The 17,096-nt window shown below is 38.6% G+C and overlaps 1 long non-coding RNA gene across 1 annotated transcript; it reads right to left on the minus strand.

Annotated features, from left to right (window-relative positions):
• Positions 1-912: 912 nt before the first annotated feature.
• Positions 913-3,361, minus strand: LOC149402505 (uncharacterized). The gene is made up of 3 exons (XR_016296099.1): positions 3,063-3,361; positions 1,706-1,838; positions 913-1,152 (listed from the first exon to the last, which is right to left on the minus strand). It is a non-coding gene; the product is annotated as an uncharacterized LOC149402505 (long non-coding RNA).
• Between the last annotated feature and the right edge of the window lie 13,735 nt (positions 3,362-17,096).

Raw genomic sequence — 17,096 nt, forward strand, 5'->3', positions numbered from 1 at the left:
ACTAATCTTAAATTTTTAAAAAAATATGTTTTGAATATTAAATTATTATTCAATGACATTGACACTAATCATAATCCCGTCTTAGATTGCAAACTACAATACCATCACAAATTTTAATGAATGAATGATGTGGTCGTTATACTCTAATCTCGCCGCGGCTATATACAGTTATCGCGGTGGCATGGAATGCGTGCCGCGGCGCGATTTATACTTCGCCGCGGCGCGAGATTCTACAACGCTTACTCAAGCGTTGTAGAAAGGTCTCGCCGTGGCGCGAAAAAAACTTCGCCGCAGCGAGAAACTTACCAAGAGCATGCATTTTTTTAAATATGACCTCGCCGCGGCGACATCATTTTCTTGCTGTGGCAAGTTAATCTCACCGCGGCGGAATAACATAGTCGCCTCGGCGAGAAACTTACCGAGAGCTTGCATTTTTTTTAAACATGACCTCGCCGCGGCGACATTAGTTTCTCGCCGCGGTAAGTTGATCTCGCCGCGGCGGAAGAACATTGTCGCCGCGGCGAGAAACATACCGAGAGTTTGTATTTTTCAAAATATGATCTCGCCGCGGCGACATTATTATCTCGCCGCGGCAATATTATGTCGCCGGGGCGTATTAACATATTAGCCGCAGCAAAGTATTAGTTTTGCCGCGGCAAGATCCTAGAAATGATATTTTAAATTTAAAGTCATTGTAGAAAGAAATTTTAAACGAAGAATAATGTTGTCCCCAAGAGAATAACATAAAATCCAAAATGAAAATATAGTGTCTAACAGTTCAAAATCAAACAAAAATAGGATCTATATCCTTACGAAGTAGATGAGAAACATCGTCATCATCAAAATCATCCATCTCTTGATCAATAGGAGTTAATCCCGATGTGAACGGTGGTATGCTAGACATGTCTTTGTCTTTGTCACGCCCCGGGAAAAGTGGGGTGTGATTATTGTATAAAATGAAACACTAATAAACTTTACAAAACTAACCCACGGTGCATACTCAGTTATTTACTTTACAAGTCCAAAGATAAAAGAAAGAAAACGGAAATATAAAACCAACCTTCGACACTTGATAGTCTATCCAGCGAAAACCTTCAAACTCTCGACCACACTTAATCCCGAGGTCTTCCTAACCCTTCTCCTTCTCACATCCTGATTATAAGAAAAATTTGAAGAAATAGGGATGAGCCTGAGGCCCAGTAGGTGCTATAGTAATTGTTTGATTTTTAAAAAGATTTTCGAAAATAATACTTACTGTATAATAATAATATTCTTGTCACGTGTAAATCACCATACACGTACAAGTATACCTTGCAGAAATGTAAATTGCAGAAATGTAAATGACAGAAATTTAAATTGTGTCTCTAGATACTTCTAAACGTGTACTATCTCCTGAGCCGCCTGCCAACTTAACCCGTGGCAGTCCTCTGATCAGAGCAAGGTGCACTCTCCGCACCGTATACATGTGTGTGTGAAACCGGCTTGTCCAGGATATACGAAACATTTCTTTCGTAAATACGGGATATATGTATAATATCGAAAATATTATCAACTTCATTATCGGATATCCCGAGTTGAAGTTCCGCCACATTTTCTAAAAACGGTTCTTGGTTACGTGGCACGTTCACAAACATTTTCATTTCGAAAATAATATATATTTGAGGCCAAACCATAAAATCAGGAGAGAAGGGTTATAATAACCTACCTCGAGAGTAAGCGTCAATGTCGCTCTTCCACGAGACGTTCGCTCGTCCTGTGAACCTGAACGTTCACTAATACCGAGAATCCAGACGTTCACTTACTCCGTGAACCCTCTAAACGACTTTCAATCTTGAGTCCTATCACGGTAAATCAAAACGATCCTGAATCAGAATCCTATGAGTAATTCACGATACTCAAATTCAAATGTACGATTTAAAAGAATCGTAAAACCCAAAGACATATCCTCGGAACAAAACTTCAAACGATACGAGAACGTGTAAATTCGAACGAAAAACTACGATCAATCTCAAAACCGAGAAATAATTCTAATAAGCAAGCTCGTTCTCCTTTGAACGAATCTAATCTCATTTCTATAACGAAAACTGAGAATAACTCTAGCAAGCAAGTATCGTTCTTTTCTTTTCCGAATTCCAAAGAAATATCAGATTTTATTATTACTAAGCTCAAGTAACCGAAAAAATCCAACCTTAACTCACAACCGAGTCTTAAACTCTTAAAATCCATAAACGAGCTTAATAATAATAACGAGATAATATTTTTTTTTCTTTTTTTATCTTTTACATCATAAACGACTTTTACAATAATTCAAAACTTCATAAATAACTTGAGGCGAGACTCGGAAATTCTTGACTCGCAAAACTCTAATTGGACACTCGCGAGTCTCCGGCCAAAATCGAAACGCCGCTATCCATTCGACGTTCCCTCGGCCTCGCCTCGTCGACACTTGCGCGGTGGCTCCGTCATTCCTCGGGCCGCGTCCTCGTCGTCCCGAACCGCCGCTGTTTTGGGCTCTGCGTAGCCCGCCTAAACAGGTCTAGACCCTCGATAACAAGGCTCACAATCGAAACAAACCTCGTTAACACGTTACAAAATAAATTCCGAGGTATCGCGAACCACAAATTTGATTCCAAAATTGGCAACAACCATACTAACTCATACCCAAAATTCCAATCAAATTTTCAACAACCAAAATCCCATGGCCAACAAAACATCACGGCCAAGACTAAAAACAACACCAAACCGTCCAGAATCCAAACACAACAAGTCTCAACCACAATTTCAAACACAGAATCAAATCAACAACAACAAAAACTTTCAGAATCCAAAAAGCCCCAATTCACGTTCACGTAAACTCTAATCTCTTGTGAAATTCGGCCAAAAATTCAAGGAAAATTCCAATCAATGATTTCAATCTACAATCCGAGTAACATCATCACAAATCAAGCTCAATCAACCATAATAGCAACTCAATTCCACGAAATCAAACAAGAAAACCAAAATCCCAAATTTGCAGTCCAAACCCTAGAATCACCAATCAATTCGGGTTTGATTTCTTTTACCTTGTTTTCGTGGATTTGGACTCTCCGGGGTGTGTTCTCTCTCTCCCGGCGCTCGCTTCCCGGTTGGCCGGCCACGGCGGCTCGCGGCGATTTCCTTTCCCTCGGTCACGGCGGCCGCGCGAGATGGGTTTCGGGTCTCGGTGACTTGCTATCGGCCGAGCTTCCTCTTCCTCCGAGAGCTCAACTCCGTCTCACGCTCTCTCTCTCTCATTCGGTCTCTCTCTCGCTCTCTCCCCCGAATTCTCTTTCTTCTTCTTCTTCTTTCTTTTTTTTTTCCTGGTTTGCAAAATGTCTCAGTCGGCCAAGTGATATACATCACTTACAAAAAGTTTCCAAACTCTTGATGACGTGGAAATGCAATACTTATCCTTTTATTTACAATCCAACCCCTTTTTTCCTTGTTTTCTTTCAAATGAGCCCGAAAACATGACAACCACATCCTTATCACTAAATTTATGACTAAAATCGTAACTGAACGAACATTTAATTTAGAGCTTCAAACCGAGAATTTTCTCGTACGTTCTCGATTAATTCAAATATATTCAAGGTTTCTCGGAATTAATTCTCGTCCTTGAGAATTTATTTTCTTAAATTAAATCCCGGAATATCTCTTCGAAAAATAATTTATTATACGAAACGAACTCGATAAATCCTTTATTTTATTCCGAGATTTCTCCTTACCTTAATATATTTCAAATCCAAAAATACTGAAAATACTTCTTAGAAAATTAATTTACATAATTTTCTCGTCCTTTGATTAACTTAATTTACGACATTAAGCTTAAATTTCGAGTCGCTACAGTCTTCTTCCTCGTTACCATTTCTCGCTTTCATATGAACTACTAACGATAACTCTGGATTGGCTGGATCTGAAAAATAAAACACTTGACTTGCTTGCGAAGCCAAAATAAATGAATTATTCTCGTAGCCAATCCGTCTAAAGTCGACAACTGTAACTCCTTCATTATCAACTTTAACATGATTATTGTCTACCCATTTGCACTTGAATAATGCGACTCATAACCCGCAATAATCAAGTTCCCAAATGTCTTCAATGTATCCATAATAGTTCATAAAAGCATGTTTTAGATTCTTATCTTTGGCCGACGAAACATGTAATGCTTCAGTAAACAATGTAACACCACTATTTTGAACGGGATGCTTGTTGTCTCTCTCTCTCTCTTGTGTAAAATGTAAAACCATTAACAAACCAAGCAGTGTACCTTGTAACCATTGAGGAAGGCCCGCCAGATAGTTTACTCAATGTAGATGAATGTCCTGCCTCTTTAAATAAGCGTTTTCCAAGCCAGTTCTGAAACAAACGGTTGTGCTCTTCTTGTAACCATTTTTCATTTCTGCCTTTCTTTAGATTATTTACTCTCAACTCATTCAAATGAATAACCACAAATGGCGTGACCTCAGAAACATTGTGTAGCACATGGAGACTGGCTTGCTCCCATTCTTTTCGATTGACACTCGAATAACTACCTATAAATAAACACATACTTAAACAAGAACGCTCATAATTTAAATTAACAAATAAAGTGTCAAAAACATACCTGTAGATAGAGCTTATGAATCAAAATTGGTGTTCTTGGGTACCCCAATTTCGTCTGCTTTAGCTAAATACTCAAAACAAAACTCAACCGACTCTTCTGCTATGTAATTTTCAACTATGCTTCCTTCGGGCCTATTGTAGTTCTTCACGTAGCTTTTCAACACTTTCATGTAATGTTCGATTGGATACATCCACCGTAAAAACACGGGCCCACATAATTTCACTTCACACGGTTAAGTGAACCATGATGTCGAAAAACGAAGGTAGAAAGAACTTTTCGAGCAAGCAGAGAGTTTTCACCAATTCTTACTGCATTATATCCAGACGAGTCGGATCGATGACCTTCGAGCAAATTGAGTTAAAGAATACACATATCTTTGATATTGCGAATCTCACATCTTTTTGCACAATTCCTCACAAAGCAAGAGGCAACATTTATTGTAGCAGTACATGACAGTCGTGAGTCTTCATTTCAATAAGTCTCAAATCTTTCAAAGACACGAACCTCTTATAGTTTGATGAATGATCATCGAGGACTTTAATAGAAGCAAACCAGCTACACAACTTCTTCTTCTCCTTTCGATCTAGAGTGTACTTTGCCGGTGGTAATTTTTTTTTTCCACCCCCTCTTGGGGATGCAAAATGCTTCTTATATTCATCTCTTTGAGATCCATTCGAGATTTTATTCCGTCTTTCGATTTATCAAGAAGCGTACCGATAAATGATTCACAAAAAATTTTCTCGATGTGCATAACATCCAGACAATGCCGAACGTAGTGTGTCTTACAATAAGGAAGGTCGTAGAAAATCAATTTCTTCTTCCAAGGATTCTCTTTGAACGATTCTTTAGTACTAGCACTCTGCTTTCTTTTCCCAAGCACTTCATTGAAGTTTTTAACCATCTCGTAGACATCTTCACCAGAAAATATTCTAGGAGGCGGTCGTTCTTCTGTATTTCCATCAAATGCCTGTTTCAACCTTCTATACGAGTGATCTATTGGTAAAACTCTTCTATGACCAAGAAAAACGGTCTTCTTACCATGCTTCAACCTAATGGAAGATGTGTCTTTCATGCAAATCGGACAACCAATCGAACATTTCAAAGAGTATCCTGACAAGTTTCAATAGGCTGGAAAGTCGTTAATAATCCCCATTAACATTGCCCTTAAGTTGAACGAATCTCCACGGTAAGCGTCTTTGACTTCCATCCATTGATTCGGTCCTGAAATCAGAAGTGTTAACATCAAGAAATTTCTCTTCATACACAGCTTTGGAGGGAGATTGTAGTTCACGAGTATAACCGGCCAAACACTGTATTTACTGCTCATCATGTTGAACGGGTTCATACCATCAGACGCTAGACAAAGGCGCAAATTTCGAGTATCAACACTGAAATCATTATACTCTAAATCGAATGATTTCCATTGTGAAGCATTGGCAGGATGTCTCAACATACCATCATCGATACGCTTTTCGAAGTGCCAAACCATGTTCTTCGCGTGTTTGACACTATTAAACATTCGAAGGAAGCACGGCATTGGAGGAATGTACCATAATGACTGAAATATATTTAAAGAAAATGAATAATTAATAATGAATATGAGCTACATGTATTTCCTAATCAAGTAATGAAAATGTACGTACCTTGACTGGAACTCCTTTAACCCCATTACATGGAATTTTACCCTTCTTCCACCTTGACTCTTTGCACGTCAGACATTCATCTAGATCTTCATACTCGTGTCTATATAAAACACAATCATTTGGGCACACATGAAATTTCTCGTACTTCATGCCTAATGTGCCCAAAGTCTTCTTCGCTTCATAGTTCATACATACTTAAAGGTACTTTATTATCTTCCGGAAAGGCTTCTTTCTGTGTTTCCAACAATAGAGTAAAACTAGTGTTTGTCCAACCGCCCGACGCCTTCAAATGAAATAACGTAACTAGAAATGATAACTTCGAAAAGCTTGTGCACCCTTCATATAATGGTGTCTCTGCATCATTCATCATGGACTCAAACAATTCTGGTCGCTCAACAAAATCGTCCTCCAAATCGTTCATCATTTCGCACATATCATTAATATCATCTTCAACATCATTGTTATCCTCGTTTTCCGTAGAACGAAAAACCTCACCATGGTAGAACCATCTTTGATACGAGGTCATTATTCCATATACAAACAAATGGGTCCGAACGATACCAATCGAAAAATGTCTATGATTTCCACATTTAATACAAGGACAACTCATAGATCTCATATCTACCATGTTCTCTCTAGCAAAATCACAAAACTCATCTGCACCTTTCCGATATATCTTGTTTAATCTATTCTCCCACATCCACTTTCTCATCTCCATAAAAAAAACCCTAATTATATAAAAAAATAACACATTTTAATTAGTAAATTATCAAGAGAACAACATTTGGAACAACTTAAAGAAGAACTTACAAGAATTGGATGTGTAGATGAGATTTGTAAATGATGACGATGCAGAATGAGTCGAAATGGTGCTAGAAATCTTTTTCCGAGTGAAGTTATGAGACGTCTAAGTGAAAAAGACGAGAAATGAGAATTCATATATTCAGTCTCGTGTTAATTGCCACGGCGAGAATACAACTTCGCCACGGCGAGACCTTTCTACAACGCTTCTCCATGCGTTGTAGAAAGTGTCTCGCCGCAGCGGGAAATCCACTTCGCCGCGGCGAGATACTTACCGAGAGCATAGATTTTTGAAATTCTATTCTCGCCGCGGTGAGATATGTGCGCCGCGGTGGCAAATGCACTTCGCCGCGGCGAGATGATTCTACAATGCTTATAACATGCGTTGTAGAATCAACTCGCTGCGGCGAGATATGCACGTCGCTGCGGCGAAGACGTTTAGGGTTTGGCATTAGTTCTCGCTGCGGCTAAGCATATCTCTCGCCACGGCGATAGTTTTCTGGGTAGATCTCGCCGCGGCGAGATCTAAGCGTCATCGTGGCGAGGCTTCTACAACGCATATTTTAAGCGTTGTAGAAGCACCTTGCGACGGCGTGATTTCAACGTCGCCGCGGCGAGGATTCTAGAACGCTTATGTAAGCGTTGTAGAAGCGTTTTAAAAACCAAAAAAATTCATGTTTTTAAAAACTCCCGCCCATTTTTCAGACTTAAGCGTTTTTTTCCAACCTTTTTCATTCATTCTTCTTCTTCTTCATCTTCTTCTCTCTCAGCCACTCTCTCTCCTTCTGCCCCTCTCTCTCCGGCCCTCACCCTCTCTTCTCGCCGCCCCTCTCTCTCCGGCCCTCACCTCACCCTCTCTTCTCGCTGCCCCTCTGACCCTCACCTTACCCTCTCTTCTCGCCGCCCCTCTCTCTCCAGTCCTCACCCTCACTTCCTCACCTCCGCCCATTTTTCATACTTAGGCGTTTTTTCCCAACCTTTTTCATTCATTCTTCTTCTTCTTCATCTTCTTCTCTCTCTGCCACTCTCTCTCCTTCCGCCCCTCTCTCTCCGGCCCTCACCCTCTCTTCTCGCCACCCCTTTCTCTCCGGCCCTCACCTCACCCTCTCTTCTCGCCACCCCTCTCTCTCCAGCCCTCACCTCACCCTCTCTTCTCGCCGCCCCTCTCTCTCCGGCCCTCACCTCACCCTCTCTTCTCGCCGCCCGTCTCTCTCTAGTCCTCACCCTCACTTCCTCACCTCTGCCCCGCCTCTACCTCGCCTCCGCCTCGCCCCTTCCTTGCCTCTCACTTCTTGCCGCCCCCCTCTCTCCGGCCCTCACCATCTCTCGCCTCACCTCCGCCCCGCCTCGCCTCCACCTCTCCTCCACCCCGCCTCCACCTCGCCCCGCCCTACCTTCGCCTGCACCCTCCCCGCCTCGGGAAATGAGCGAATTAAAATCTTTGGTGATGAAGGCCTTCGGTGGAAATGGTAACATTAATGTCAGAGATGCTAATGTCGAGTCGCCTAGTGTCGAACGTGTGGAAGAGAATCTCAACGAGAAGGTTATTGATGATGAAAAGATGGCAAATGTTGAAGATCAAGTCAATGAAGCGGTCTCTTTAGGTATGTTCATTTTTTTTTATCTAATTTATTAATAAAGCTAAATGTTTTGGTATTAAGTTATTGATAATATTCGTGATTTGCTTAGAACACGATGATGTAGGCGAACGTCCGAAGATCGATCCTATCATTGTTGATGATCGTTCGAAGATCGATCCTATCATTGTGGAAAAACCCAATAGTGTTCGTGCTATTTGCTCATTGAATCCAACCATCCCGGTGACACCGACTTCGGATGAAAGTGTCGAGTGTCTTCTTTTCATTGATGATGTTGTCAAAGGAGGCATGATTCATGTTGTGAATGGGCGAGCATACATAAATGGGAGCGTAGTTCACTCTTTACATTTGGAAGAAGAAAATGTACGCGTGACCGTTTTGGGAGTTTTGATTAAAAAAGAAAATTTACCAATTCCCACCGATGAAGCTCAAACCATTGAAGATGCCATAGGGGGATTTGTCTCGTGGCCGAAGAGATTGATAGAAATGGACACGGGAATAGAGAGTCGCGGTCCAGTTGTCAAACAACTCTCAACGATTGGTTTTGAGAGTGAACCTAGCATCGTTGATGCTAAGAAGATTCCGTACAAGGTGATTAATCCCAAGTTTTGATTGCTCGCTCAACATACCAACAAAGTAATGTTACCGGAAGGGGATGTGATTATGGTCAATGTTAGTTCAAGTCTCGCCGCTATCCCGATTCCGGTGTCATTTGAAGATGTTTCCGATTTTTTGCAATACTTGGAAATTGGCGCGGGGAGCATAACGGTTTATATGGAGTAAGTGTTTTCTTTATATGCGTTTTTTAATATAAATATTCAATATTTAGTGTTTTGATCAATCAAATACTTGTTTGTCATAGCTATCTACGCTCGGGGCTAGAAAAGGCGAAGAATAGTCTAGACTATTGTTTCATAAATCCGGGCTTAAGTTCGTATATTGCAAACAACGACGAGGACACTTATTTGTCAAAACGAGTCAAGGACGTTGGAAACGTGGTACAGAAATGCGAATTTAGTGAACTAGCTTTGATGCCGTACAATAAAGGTGAGCATTGTATGCTCGTTGTCCTCGACCCTTGGAGAGATAGTGCTATGTTCTTCGACCCGTTGAGAAATAAAATGCCAATCGATTTAACTCGATTGATAAAAAGGTAATATTTTGATTTCGAACTATTTTTATTGTAAATCTTTCTAGAGGTTTTTTCTCTTATGATTTCCGTGTTATAGGGTTTCTGTGGATTTCAAGCTCGAGCACCAAAATACCCATAGTAACGGGCAATCAACGTACATCAAGGCTTGGAACGCTCCGAGACAAATCGGAAACATGGAATGCGGGTATTTTGTGATTTCTTATATGCGCGATATAGTCGTAGGAGGTGTATGAAAATTAGAAAGTAAGAAATCGTATACACCGGAGGATTTAGAGAGAGTTAGGGAAGAATGGGTAACTTATGTACAAACATTTATTAATTGCGATGATTAATTAGTTTTTAGTGAATTTTGGATTGGTTTTAGATGTAAATATTTGCTTTTGAATGTTTTGAAGATGTAGATATTTATTTTGGATTTGAAGATTATTTTCAGGTACCAGTTTTTTCAACGGCTTTCAGTATCGTATAAAAACTTATTTCAGTTTAAACAAAAAGATACCTCTCGCCGCGGCGACTTAGATTTCTCGCCGCGGCGACTTAGATTTCTCGCCGCTGCGTGTAACATTTGCCGCGGCGGAAAATATGAGTCGCCGCGGTGAAAAAGATACCGAGAGCACATAATTTATAAATCTTAAACTCGCCGTGGCGACGTTTTAGTTTCGCCGCGGCGAGTTTTTTAAAAAATATTCAAAACCTTCCCACAACGGATCTATGTCCGTTGTAGAATCATGTCGGCGCAGCGTAGAACATACGTCGCCGCGGCGAGAATAGGGCCGCAACGACGTATAATGTTCGCCGCGGCGACATGATTCTACAACGGATATAGATATCCGTTGTAGAATATCACGCCGCGGCGAACATTATACGTCGCCGCGGCGAGTCTTTTTAAAATATATGAAAATTGCACCATGGATTCATACCGTTGTAGAAGCTTCTACAACGCTTAAATATCCGTTGTAGAAGCTTGGATTCTACAACGGATATTTAAGCGTTGTAGAAAGCTCTTGGATTCTACAACAGTTATGTAAGCATTGTAGAAGCTTCTAGAACGCAGGATTCTACAACGCTTGATAAGCGTTGTAGAATCATTCTACAACTGTTTTTAAGCGTTGTAGAATCATTGTTTTGTAGTAGTGCAATCATTGTTTTGTAGTAGTGCAGTTTTAGTATATTTATCATACCCAATTGAACCGTTTTATATTATTGAATTTGGATATCTTTGTGTTTTTAACTACTCTCTTATGATTTTTTACGGTTATGTTTATTGAAAAACACTTTTGTAAGCAGTTGCTCTAACAACATTGGTTATAAATCCAATAAATAATAAACATATAACCATAAACAACATTCAATATAAATCATATTTTACGTTGACAAGGATGGAGGATTAATTATCCAATTAATATTGATTCATTGTTTATAAACGCAATTAGCAGTTATAAACAACAGTTTTATGAAGAAAAAAAACATGTAATCAAAATTGCGAATAGCCAGAGATATAAATAACAATTAACGATAATGAACATAATTTTAATCAAAATTAACAATAACAAATATATATGGTTATAAATAACATTAAATATACTTTAACGACAATTTATGACAATTAGGTTGTTGAACTCCTTTCACTGCTTAAAAAATTGCCGTTTAACAACTGTTTACTACAATCGCAAAAGATATGAGATTATTATCACAGCACAATCATAACAGCCCAAGTAATTAAAAGTTATTTGATAGTCATAAAACTATCATGTAAGATTCGTAAAACCTTTCATTTGACAGTCGTCAAATAAGTTTTATTTATTTATTTATTTATTTTTATTTTTTATGAATGTTAGATTTTATGACCGTCAATAACAGTCATAAAAGCTAGCAATCAACTTAACAGTCATAAAATTCTTTTGATGACTATCAAATATTTTACGACAAATTTGTTTGTTTGTTTGTTTTTTTTTTTTTTTTGTTTTTTGTATTTTTTTTTTTTTTTTAAGTGGTGTACTATGATATATGGGCCTAAAATATATGGATTCGAATTTAAGAGAGTCAGTTCGATTGTTTTTATTTTGTATTTTGTTTTCAATTTTTGGTTTTTTGGGTAATATAAGATTATCAGTCAAGTAGAGGGATATTTTGGCAGATTTTGCTGTATAAATTACTGGCTAGATTGCAATATTAACTAAACATTAACTATTTTTGGAACCTAAATTCAATTTGGCTCTGTAGCTGTGATGCCCATTTTTAATTGAGAATAACCGTTTACTTAAAAAAAAAAAAAAAAAACGAAGGAAATTATTCTTCCCAAAAAAAAAAAGAGAAATTATTTTATTCTCACGTAAATCCAATTACGTTTTCGATTTAAAAATATATTGGTAGAGAATTTTTGTTTAGTTGCCATATCACTTAAATAGTTTAATTAATTAATTCTTTTTTTGTTTAGTTGCAATATTAATTATTTTTGTTAACTATTTTGCAATTTCACTTTTCAATGTTTAAAATTTTAAAGTGCGTTAATATGTGTAAAAAAAAAAACAATTTCCGTTTGAAACGAGTCTAGACTTGGATACACAACTTAGTCATCACTTAAGTCGTTTGCATATGAATTCCACGTGGTTGTTTTAATGGTCAGCTGATATTTTTATTATATTGTGCTGAAAGCGTATTTATGTCCTGCAAGAGTTTATATATGGTTTGTTTCTCCTGCAAAAGTTTGACAAAAAGCAATGACCTAGAGTTACAGTTGACATTGGGGATTTGATGTTAGATTGTGATTATCCTCGTGACGAAATTGACGAATGTAATCTGATTTGATATTCACACTCGTTAAATTTATATCAACGAATTTCGAACGCGTATTCATGCCTCACTACGACTTACACACATAAGGGTTCAAGCTTTTACTTATGTGAAGTTCGAATTCATTTCTAGAAACTGCAACTGACCAGCCCATTGTTCGTCAAAACACGGCCTATGATTTAATTACTTGGAAAGATTACAAAAATAACTGTTTTTAAGTGTTTTAAAAAATAGCTATTATTTAAATCATTTCAATAAGAGATTTGTTAATAACTAGCCTATAATTAGAAGGGATATTAAAATAAAAAAATTGGCTACGTAAGTCACCTAAACTATATGAATTATAAATTAGCCAACCTTTAGTAAATACTTTGTAAATAGCCAACTTGCATACGTGGCAGCCTATTAACTACCTAAAATATATGTTTGACTGTGTTAAATAAGTCTAAGTCTACTTGGTTATTTACAATAAATTAACCAAATGTGGGCTATATCTCAATTCACTATATCCGTGTGACTATATAACTTAATAACCATATTAAAATAGTAGCCAATCTATTATTTTATTTAGCTAAATAGCCAATATTTCACGTAGTACCAAAAATGCCCTTTTCTCTAATTCACCCTTAAACAGCCAACATTTTTTTCTCCGCCTGATCTCGCTGGAGATCTCATCAGATGACAGTGACGACGAAATCGCCGCCGAAGAGCTCCGGCGAAGGACGAAAACTCACCGGGTCTGGGGAGCGCCGACTCTCGTCGCACAGATCTGGAAAGGCCCGGAGAGGAAGCTCGGCGAACGCCGACGAAGGAACGTCGGGTGACGGAGACCAGTCGCGCGAATCGGGGGCGGCGATTGCAGGTCCGAGTCGTCATCTGTTTGACGGAGACCACAGTGCTCGCCGGGGAGTCTCCGAGCTCTCTGTTTGTCGGAAAGAGGGAGGCTGAAGAAGGAGTCCATGAATCGGTGCGCGGCGGCGATGAGGTCGGAGCTCACGCCATGGTTTTCGACGAGGAAGAAGCCGTGGTGGCGACAGGCCTCGCCGACGAGGCGGGAGGCTTCGACAGCGGAGGCGGGGTCGCCGGAGAGGAATCTGGCGAGGTCGACGAGGGGGACGGCGAGCTACGCGCTGGAGGCGGAAGAGAACTACGCGCTGGGAAAACAAAAACCTTAGGTTAGGGTTTAAGCTCCGCTGTTCGGGATATGAGAATTTGGGGCTTTCTCTCTTCGCATCTTACACGGTGGCCTCGGCCGAGTCTGAACCAGAGCCGGAATCTTAGTCGGAGGGCAAGCCAAGGCCGAGATTTCTCCCGGAAGAGCTCTCGAGAAGCGTGGTGGTTCTCGAGTGCGAGTCGTCGGCGCTCGGCGGAACTTGCGATGTCCACATCATCGGAACCGCTCACGTCTCCTCGGTATTTTTTCATCCCAGTGTTTTGATTCCGATTGGTTCTTGAGGAAATTAGGATTTTTGTGATTCCAAATTCAAGTCTTTATGGTTTCTTGTTTGTCTTATAGGAGTCTTGCAGAGAGGTTGAGGCTATTATCCGGTATTTGAAACCTGAGGTGATTTTTGTTAAGTCACTTTATTTATTTATTTATTATAGACTCGTAGTGTTTGAAGTTTGTTTCTTGAAGATCTGTGATCGCAAATGAAAGTCTTTCTGTTTTCAGTGGTTGAATAACACTTCAATTGGAAATAGGATTTACTGTTATATTTACCATAAAAACGAATGATTTACTTAATGATTAATATGATTTACTATCGGATTTACTGTACTCGATTGTCGCGAAAATAATTAGTAAATCGTATTTACTGCTAGATTAACTAGTCTTCATCTCTTATGTGAAAATGAAAGAGATGAGCGATATAAAGAGAAGAGCGATATAACAGTAAATCGGATTTACAGTTATATTTATCATAGAAACTAATGATTTACTCAATGGTTAATATGATTTACTGTGGGATTTTTAGTCCTCGATTGTTCACGGAAATAATTAGTAAATCGTATTTACTGTTAGATTAACTAGTCATATTTACCATAGAAACGAATGATTTACTCAATGGTTAATATGATTACTGTCGATTGTTAGTCCTCGATTGTTCACGGAAATAATTAGTAAATCGTATTTACTGTTAGATTAACCAAGTCCTGCTCATCTCTAATACTTTTCCAGTTAGATTAACTACAAAATGTTACGGTAAATAAAATTTACTTTTGTTCTTGTTACGGTAAATAATATTTACTGTTGTTCTTATTACGGTAAATAAAATTTATTGTTTTCTGGTTACGGTAAATAATATTTACTATTGTTCTTGTTACGGTAAATAATATTTACTATTATTCTTGTTACGATAAATATGATTTAATATAGCTTTTGTTATTGTTAATTAGATTTACTAATTTTTTTGTTATAGATAATATTATTTACTATGATAGTTAATAATATTGACCTAAGGGTATAATTGGAATATTGGAATGTTGTCATGATAAATTGGCTATTTTCCTAAATATGTTAATAGTTTGGCTTTAATTTTAAAGTAGGGGTGTCATTTTGGCTAGTTCTTTAGCCGGCCCTTTCAAAAATAGCATTTTCCAAATGATAAACAATTATTTTCCCTTTAAAAATAAAATAAAGTTAAGTAGATAGAGACCTAAATAGTATACAAATATTTTTGAAAAAAATTATAAACATAAGAAAAATCAAGAAATTTTTTTGTTTATAATTTAAAAACAGCTATTTAGGTAATCAAAACTTTAAGTATGCTGTTTTTGCTATAAATTACAAAAACAGCTGCCGATAATTTCCATTCCTTAAAAGAGTCTATTATGTAAGTAAATAAATTAGGAAGATGGACGGATCTATTAGTATTTACAAACTCATTTTCCATAATAAATCAAAATGATAATTTGGCTAATTCTATTACTAAATTCAAGAGAGAAAATATATTGTGCACGATTCCCTTTTATTTTTTCTTTACTTTTTTTTCTTTTTTTTTTTCTCTGAGTCTCATATATGTCAACAAATATGAGCTTATCTGATTATATTGTAGATATTATTTTTAACCCTTGTCGTTAAAAAAAGGATTTTGAGAGATACAATTTGCGATTGATTAAAAAAAATGACACGCGTTGCTGACATATATATGTCAACAAACGATACCATGTGTTGACATGTATGTCAACAAATGACACGATTTGTTCACATATATGTAAGCAAATTTGAGTTTGTTTTACGATTTGTTGCCGTATACATGTCAACAAACGACAAAATTTGACACAATTTGTTGACATATATATGTCAACCAATATATATGACACACTTTGTTGACATATATATGTCAACAAACGATACCATTCGTTGACATGTATGTCAACAAACAAAAAGATTTGTTGACTTATGTCAACAAATGACACGATTTGTTGACATATATGTTAACAAATTACATGATTATATCTTATTTACTAAGTATGATTTCTAGGTTCATCAAGATCTAGATTTTTTTGTTGATTTATTGACATATATATATCAACAAATGACACGATTTGTTGACATACATGTCGACCAATAACAAGATTATATCTTATTCACTAAGTATGATGTATAGGTTCATCAAAATCCAATTCATTGTACCACTTACTCTTGAACCCAACTATATGCCTTTGTCACAAGGCACAAAATCGAATTTACTTGTCTTAAATATATCATAAAATTAGGAAAATAGTCAACTTAAACGTTTGACATTGCTAAATAGCCAACATTTGGTAAATCTTAGGTAAATAGCCATAAATAATGACGTGGCCTGATATATGGAGGTGGCTATTTATCTAAGATTTTGTTGTCGGTCGTTTCGGAAAACCCGGAACGCCGAGAAGACGTGCCGCTCAAAGGGCCGATGGTCAGGCCGGAGGTCATGAAGAGTAGCAAGCCTTCCGTCATGAGTCGCTAGCAAGCCCTCATGCCAAAACTTCCAGCTCCCCGAGTCGAGTCATTCTCCTCGAGTCGAGCCTCGCCCCTCGAATCGAGTCACTCTACCCGAGTCGAGCCTAACTCCTCGAGTCGAGTCGTTCTCCTCGAGTCGAGCCTCGCTCCTCAAGTCGAGTCGTTCTCCTTGAGTCGAGCCTCGCGCCTCGAGTCGAGTCGTTCTCCTCGAGTCGAGCCTCACTCCTCGAGTTGAGCCTCGAGTTGTTCTCCTCGAGTCGAGCCTCGCTCCGCGAATTGAGTCGCCCTCCACTAGTAGAGACTTTCATATTTCATGCGACTAGCATGATATCAGGAATGCACCGTGCCCAACACGCCGCGCGCCCCACCTGGCCGGACTCGCACCGCACGCGGCGAGGCGCATCCCGCGCGCACGCTGCGCTCCTCCTCTTGGCGGGCGCACGCCCCCAGTCCCACATGGACGAGAAATGAGCCTCCTAAGGCCCTCCAACTACTATAAATACCCCATCTCATTGAGGGGGGAAGCCATCCTATTCATTCATAT

The sequence above is a fragment of the Urtica dioica genome, chromosome 3 (genome assembly GCF_054948205.1).
Source record: "Urtica dioica subsp. dioica isolate 48M chromosome 3, U.dioica_male_clone48M_v1_H2, whole genome shotgun sequence".
NCBI lineage: Eukaryota > Viridiplantae > Streptophyta > Magnoliopsida > Rosales > Urticaceae > Urtica > Urtica dioica.